A 7,183-nucleotide genomic window follows, 5' to 3' on the forward strand; every position below is an offset into this window, starting at 1 on the left:
TTTCCAAACCATGAATTAATAAGAAAGGCATGTACAACCTTTTCCCTTCTCCTACAAGTGCTAGGAATCCATCTTGATGGACTACATTTATGATCTTCTTTCAACCAAGCAAGTTAATGACTGTGTCTTCATGGTTACTGATTGGTTTTCTAAGATGCCATTATGACAACCTAAAAGAAGAATATCATAGTAGAGGCCACTGTAAATCTCTTCTTCAAATGGGTTTGGGTACATTTTGGGATATCACTTACCATCATATCATATCGAGATATTAGGTTCCTAAGCACGTTCTAGTCAAGCCTTTAGTCATTGTTAGACACCAAGCTCAACAAATATATTTCCTTCCACCCCCAAATGGGTGGCAAAACAGTGGGCATGAACAAGATCATCGTGCATATCTTGTGACGAGCCTCGGTATTGCAAAAAGAATGTTGCAACTCCCAAGGCTACCGACTTTAATTATCAACCTGGGCTTCATACAAAATTAAGAGGTATAGGAACTATATGTGCAGCATACAATGTGTCCTTCCTTTGTTGTCATGATGTAATGGAGTGCATGTACTGAAATCAAATCCTAAACTAATTGCAGAAAATGAACTACTCGAAATGGAAACCTTAACCTATTGCAAGAAATAAAGTACAAGGAAAGAAACATATTCTAATTGCATAAAGATCATGAACTAAATGTAAAAGAAACCTAACTTAACCCTATTTATCACATGTGATGATTTAAACTAACTGAGCATGGAATCTGATCTAGGGAGTATTAACTGCTGCATGCATGTGCTAATTAAGAAATAAAAAGAACTATTTTTCTTTATCTTTTCATTTTATAAATGCAAATGCTAATCTTTCCTTGTTCTTTGGCAGGGGAGACAGGTGTGGAGGAAGAGGGGTACAATGGTTTTTATGGCTTGGAGGTCAAGTAGAGGCCTAATCCCAGCTTCAATGATGATTTTTCTCAATTCAGGCTCAAAACAGGCCGCTACAGGATTTCCTACAGGATGTACTAGTTCCTACGGGATCCCCTGTTTTATTACAAGAACATGCTGAAATATTAGGAAGTGGTATAGAAGGTGGAATGGAGTTTGAGAAAGGTGGATAATGGAATAATAAGACATGGATGTGGTGGACACTAACCAGAACTCAAGCAAGGGCTTCAAAATGGGTAGATTTTCTCAATGGAAATGGAAAATTTTGCTTATAAAACAAGAATTTGGATTGAGATTTTAGTGGATTTTGGGGACATGGGTGGATGAGGCTTGGATGAGATGAATGAGATGAGGTCTCCCTACAATGAACAAGCTCCTGTAACAACACAAATTATTGTCTACATCTATCCACAAATCCATCTATACATGGGAAATATTTATTAAATAACGGAAAATTACTAGTCTAAAATCCAGAAATTCGAGAACTAGTGAGCTAGTAAATCTATCAAATGCCTAACCTAATCAAGTGCAAATTCAATGAGGTAAATTGTGTTATTAAATAGAAATTTTATTTTTTTATCTAGTTCAAGTGGAACCAACTCGATTGAAGCTTGTTAACATGCTCTAAAAAACAACATAAATTTATTGTTCATTGCCACAAAGGAGTTCCAGAAATCTAGATTTGGGAATAAGAAAACTAATCCAAGTAGCTCAATGATTACTATGACCTTCCAAATATTTTCCAAGGATGAAATGATGCTTGTGATCCTGAAAAAGAACTTACATCAGCCGTTTAACTCAATCCTACAACAAGAAATCATTGATACTAAATGCAGAAATAGAAAGAAATAAGAACAAGAGATGCATGTGAATAAGAAGTGACAAGAAGAAAATCAAATGATATAAAAGGGCTCTGAGGCTCCTGGGATGGCCAAGCCCAAGAAAACTCAAAGACATATGGAGGAGAACAAGATTTAGAAGCTGAACATGACACCAATCTTCAATATTTTCATCAACACAATTACAACCCTACAAGAAAATACAATGGAGCTGCAAAAATACGAGTTGTCTCCACAAGAAGACTAATAAATATCTACCCCTAGAGGAAAATTCGACTTGGTACTTATACAAAATGATTAGGAATCATTCCCCATGAAAGGAGGAAGCTTTACGCACCAAAATCCCATTAGTGGATATGGTTCCCAATACTAGGAATCTGCATTAAATGGCAGGGAACACATTCCTAGATTTTCTCAATCATTGGAGTTCCACAATCTGTGCCATAATTCCATAATATCTTGTTGATTTATTATTTAATACTAATCCTCCTGTAGTAGGGAGCAAGTCCCTAAATTATCTCCTCCTCCAAATCTTCATAATCTACCCAATATTCTCATAATATTCCACAAAAATAAATAATATTAGGCACCAATATGCAATTATTCATAAACCTTTCTAATGAACATATTAAAGTTAAAAATACATTATCTAATGCAAAAATAGAGGTTTAATACGTTGAAGGATGGTTAGATGGGCCTTAATTTATGTTTAATTTAGAGGCATTTTCCTTAATTTATGTCTAATTTAGAGGCCCATCATCTTTCACATGTGCAGCTACAAGAATGCATGCACATGGGATGAAATTATCCCCTATGCTTAACATAGCTACAAAAGATCCCTCCATAGCTCGACGAACCACAACCCTTTTTAGGTGGGCCTAGGATTTCAAACATTGGGTCCTATTAATGTAGCACTAGCCCTTGCATCCACATAGGTGAACACTCTGAGGCTAACAAAGCCATCAAATTCATTGAATATATTAAGCATATTTGTTAATAGGTCCATGATATTTTACATAAATCCAATACTAAGTACAAGCAGCACCATGATCAACACTAGGTGCCACCAAAATTTTAGGTGGGAGACAAGTTTTGGTTGCTTTTACTAAGAAAACACCTTATAGGACCCCATCAAAAGCTTCTTCCACTTTGATATGGATCTTACACCATCACCAAGGTTTTTGTTGACAATTATTTTAAGCTAAGTATTCCCCCTTTCCTTGGCTTACACCCAATATTTAATGTGTACCTCCCTTGGCCATACTTTTTGCCATTATTAGACACATCAAAGATAGAATAGAAATTGACCGCGATAGAGCTCAACCCTGATTACATGGAATAGGAAACCATTGATTAATAATGGAAACATAGGTTAAGGACACTCTCCCATATAGGATCCAACTTTATAGGGTTGCCAAAGCAGGGTAGGTCCTGCACCAAGGAACATGGCTCAACTAGGTCCAAGTTCAGTAGAAGTTTCCCCATGTAATGGGGGAAATAAACACAATGGAAACCATTATGTCCTAAGGGGAAGGGATTGATATATATTGATATAGGTGGCCACCCACCTATTCCACTGGATAAAAGCACAATTCTCCATCTTGGCAGTTTTAATTTTTTATAGTTTTTTGGGTCTTGAACTTCCGGGGCCATTTTGAGACCCTAAATAATAATTTCTTGATGTGGTAGGGGCCCAAAAAGTAGCCATAGTCTCTTTATTGTGCCCCATTGGAATGTGTACTTCTAGATTAAACCTTTCCAATGGGATACTAAGTGCACTAAACAAATATTGTATGCAAAATTAACAACCTTAGGAAGTTGACATACGAACTAATCTCATGAGTTCCACAAACTCTCTGGTGTTTCATCTCCTAGGGTTAGGTTTTTAGATGTTTAGGGTTTCCTAATTTCTATTTTGTGTTAAAAAGGGCCTTTTTGCGCCATTTTAATGTGCTCTAGCGAATGTGCATAACTGCCACATCTCTTCTTAGAGTACCACCATTCGAGGAAGTTTGTTTCATTCCACATTTTTGACAGCATTTGCACATTCCATTTATTAATAGAAGTCAAGTTTTACTATACAAATATGTTTTTGTTATAAATTTATATTTCATTTTGTTCCCTTGATAAATCCATATTAGTAGTATCAAATTTGTATGTTCTTTATCTATTTTTTCTATGCATGTCCCATTGAGGTCATGGTATAAGGAGTTGCGACTCGAACTACTTGAGCCTTGCTGACCCTAACACCCTCCCATGGAGGAAGAAAATAAAGAAGAGGGAGTAGGATATCCCATTAAAATATTTCTCAAGGAAGCCCTTGCATGACAAAGTAACAAGATGATTCATAATGTTTCCCAGATACTTCGATGGCTTCCAATAACCGAGGCATCTTCATCAAGCGAACACTTTGGAGGTGCCAACCCCTTCAAGGTACAGGTTATTTTCTATATTCTTGTATTTGGAGGCTAGATAGATGTGGATTCTCTAGATAAATGGTAAAATCTACTATTAGGGTTTTTTTCCACAATTTTTTCAATAGATAAAAGATTACCTTTGCACTCCTTGAGGTTGTCCCCAATGTCAAGTATTGATGGGAGACTTACTGTGAGAAAAAGGCCATAGAGGAATCCACATTGTTTGTATTTGTACCCACTATGAGTGTTGGGATGGGGTCCCCTGTGTCAATTTTGTTAAAATATTGTAAGTCTCCGCATTTTGAAGAGCGGAGCATGAGTAGCACAGGTCAAATAGGAGTCAAGGGGTTTTGGGAAGGTCAAAACCCCTTATATTTTGGTATTGTTTTGAGATCCACCCATGGTTTGCGAACCATGGTATTGTAATAGAAAAGAGTATAAATAGGTGTCTTAGCGGGTCTAAGGGAATCAATCACTTGATGAATGAGATTTTTTTGAGTCTGTAATTGTACAGCTTTCTGTGTTTTGGCAAAGTGGAAGGCTCCTGCGGCTGAGTGTGCAGAGACCTTGATAAGTATCCAGTTAAGTTCACGGGACCCTTTAGTTGTGTGTGCAGGGTCACAAAAGTTGTATAAGGAAGATCTGAAGTAATAAAAGATATTTGAAACAATTTTGTGACTATTTTTATGCACTTGTATATTTTCTATATTTTCGCACAACTGAATGAAATTTATCTGTGTTTTATCTTAAGTACTTGGTGAAGATATGGATTTACTGTTAGATGTTATTTTATGCATGATTAGATGTTTATGTGCAATTTATAACTTTATTTAACTGAAAATCACTTAAGTTCATGAATAAGGGTTAGCGAAGGTCAGATCAAATCTGAAACTATAGAAAATGCCTTAACCACATCACATAGCCTTTTGGATGCAAAAGCCTGGTTCTAGCATCCACCAATACTGCCTCGGGTGAGACTGCAGCCTGCGCTATGTGGGTTGCTGCCGAAAGGGCCGGTAGTTTAGGGTTTTGTTGGTTAGCGCAACTAACTCTAAACCTAGGTATAAGCCCCCTCAAGCCAACAATGATCTCTTCCATGGATTCTATTAAGGAACAATATTACCCTATCAGAAGCTATGATGATCAATACATGATATGGACCACACTACAACATTAGAGGGACCAAAAAATGCTAGAGTTCACAAAATTTTCCATACCTTATGCACCAAGCAGGGTATCAAATACTCTTAGCGACAATTGGTGCTCAAGTACCATGATGGTTTGCACAGATAGATCTAGAAATGGATGGATGTTTTGGAAATCTCCGCATTGGGTGTGACGTACCGATATGCTTTCAAAATCGAGAAAAAAATTAAAGAGAAGAAGAAAGAGTTTGGATTTGCAAGTCCCTCACAAAAGAAGCAGGGAAAAGGAAACCCAAACCCATAGAAAAAAGGTCAAATCTAGGATGGAAAACCCTAGGACAACCTATTTAAGCCACAAATAAAGAAGGGTAATGGCAAGACAAAGAATGACATAGGTAAGTGGTGCAAGTTCCATAAGAGCCCTTGGCATGACACCGATGAATGTCACTCAAAGTAGTTCTTGGTGGCCAAAATGAAATCCTTAGAGTTTGATGCATCTTTCAACTCTGAATCAAATCTAGATAAGGGTAAGTGGATAATTGATGCAGAACCAATGCCATCGTTGTTACCACCAAGGTCCAGCCAATTGAATCCAAAGAACTTAAGGAAGGTGAGTGCATTTTTCACATGCAGATGTGAGTAAAGGGAAACCCATTACACTTCATTTCCAATAATGGAAGACAAAATAACCTCTTCTTAGAAAAGGTCATCAAGTGGGTGGACCTATTGACAAAACTACACCCATAATCATATACCATATAGTGGCTCCACCAAGGGCAAGATATTTTCATAAACCAACAATCTCACCTACCCTACACCATGTTGTAGCAAGGTTTTGCAAATCTTAATTGTAAAAGGTATTCTCAAATAAACTTCAAAAATGAACCAAAATTACATAGAAAAGATCCATGCCTAGCATGAAATTGTCATGATCAGAGAAAAATAGCTTCCATTAAGAATAGAATACATGGTGGCATGTCATTGTAGTAAATAGAAATTGAGTTCAAGCACAATCACACATATCAAAATTATTCCACCATGGCTCCTCCCGGTGTTGAAGTTGCAAAAAATGGAGAAGAAGAACCACACTTTCCTTGACCACCTCTAGATGAAAAAATGATTTCATTTTTTCTGTCACATAGTTCTATTGTTGGGAATCCTTGTCAAGAACTTGATATTGGACCTATAGTTCCATCTGTTTTTAATTGTGTTGTGGAAATTGGGAAAGGGGAGTAAGGTGAAGTATCAATCGGACAAAACAACCAACTTGATCAAGGGACTTGTTATGGTGGGATGTTTCTCCAAGAAAAAAGGACGATAAGATAATTGTTGTGTGTGCTAATAATCTAGAGTACTTCCATTGAAAAAACATTAAAGAAATTCCTCCACATTGTTAGAAAAAATTTGATGCTTCTTTGAGGGTTATAAGAAAAATGAGAATAAGGAGGTTGTTGCTAATAATTTCTTATTGCATCTACTTCTTGTGAAGTTATCTAACATTCAATGGAACTGTATGCTACACACATAGTTGAAAGTTTACAATGAATAAAAAGTGTGATTGATTTTTCTTTCGAAAGCATAAATTCAAAGATACACAAATGACAATGGTAGACTCAAGTTAGGTACAAATGAAGAGTGGGGGTAATAAAGCCTTAATTGATACAAAATGGTGTTCCATTCACTTGACCAACTATGCCATGGTTTGAGAAGTTTGCAAGGTTTTGGTCTAATGGCGTCATATGTCCATGGATATGGAGAATGTGATTCTCATTAAAATCCATAAAAATACATATTAAATCTCAAGGCTCAAAAATTTGTGCCAATAGATAAATTGTGTTCAATTGTTTTAG

The 7,183-nt window shown here is 36.5% G+C and overlaps 1 pseudogene; it reads left to right on the forward strand.

The window, feature by feature from the left end:
- Positions 1-6,371: 6,371 nt before the first annotated feature.
- On the forward strand, positions 6,372-6,878 carry LOC149153821 (soluble inorganic pyrophosphatase 4 pseudogene; annotated as a pseudogene).
- Positions 6,879-7,183: the final 305 nt, after the last annotated feature.

The sequence above is a fragment of the Pinus tabuliformis genome, chromosome 9 (assembly GCF_031772625.1).
Source record: "Pinus tabuliformis cultivar Carrire ecotype Pingquan chromosome 9, CPIR1, whole genome shotgun sequence".
Classification (NCBI taxonomy): Eukaryota; Viridiplantae; Streptophyta; class Pinopsida; order Pinales; family Pinaceae; genus Pinus; species Pinus tabuliformis.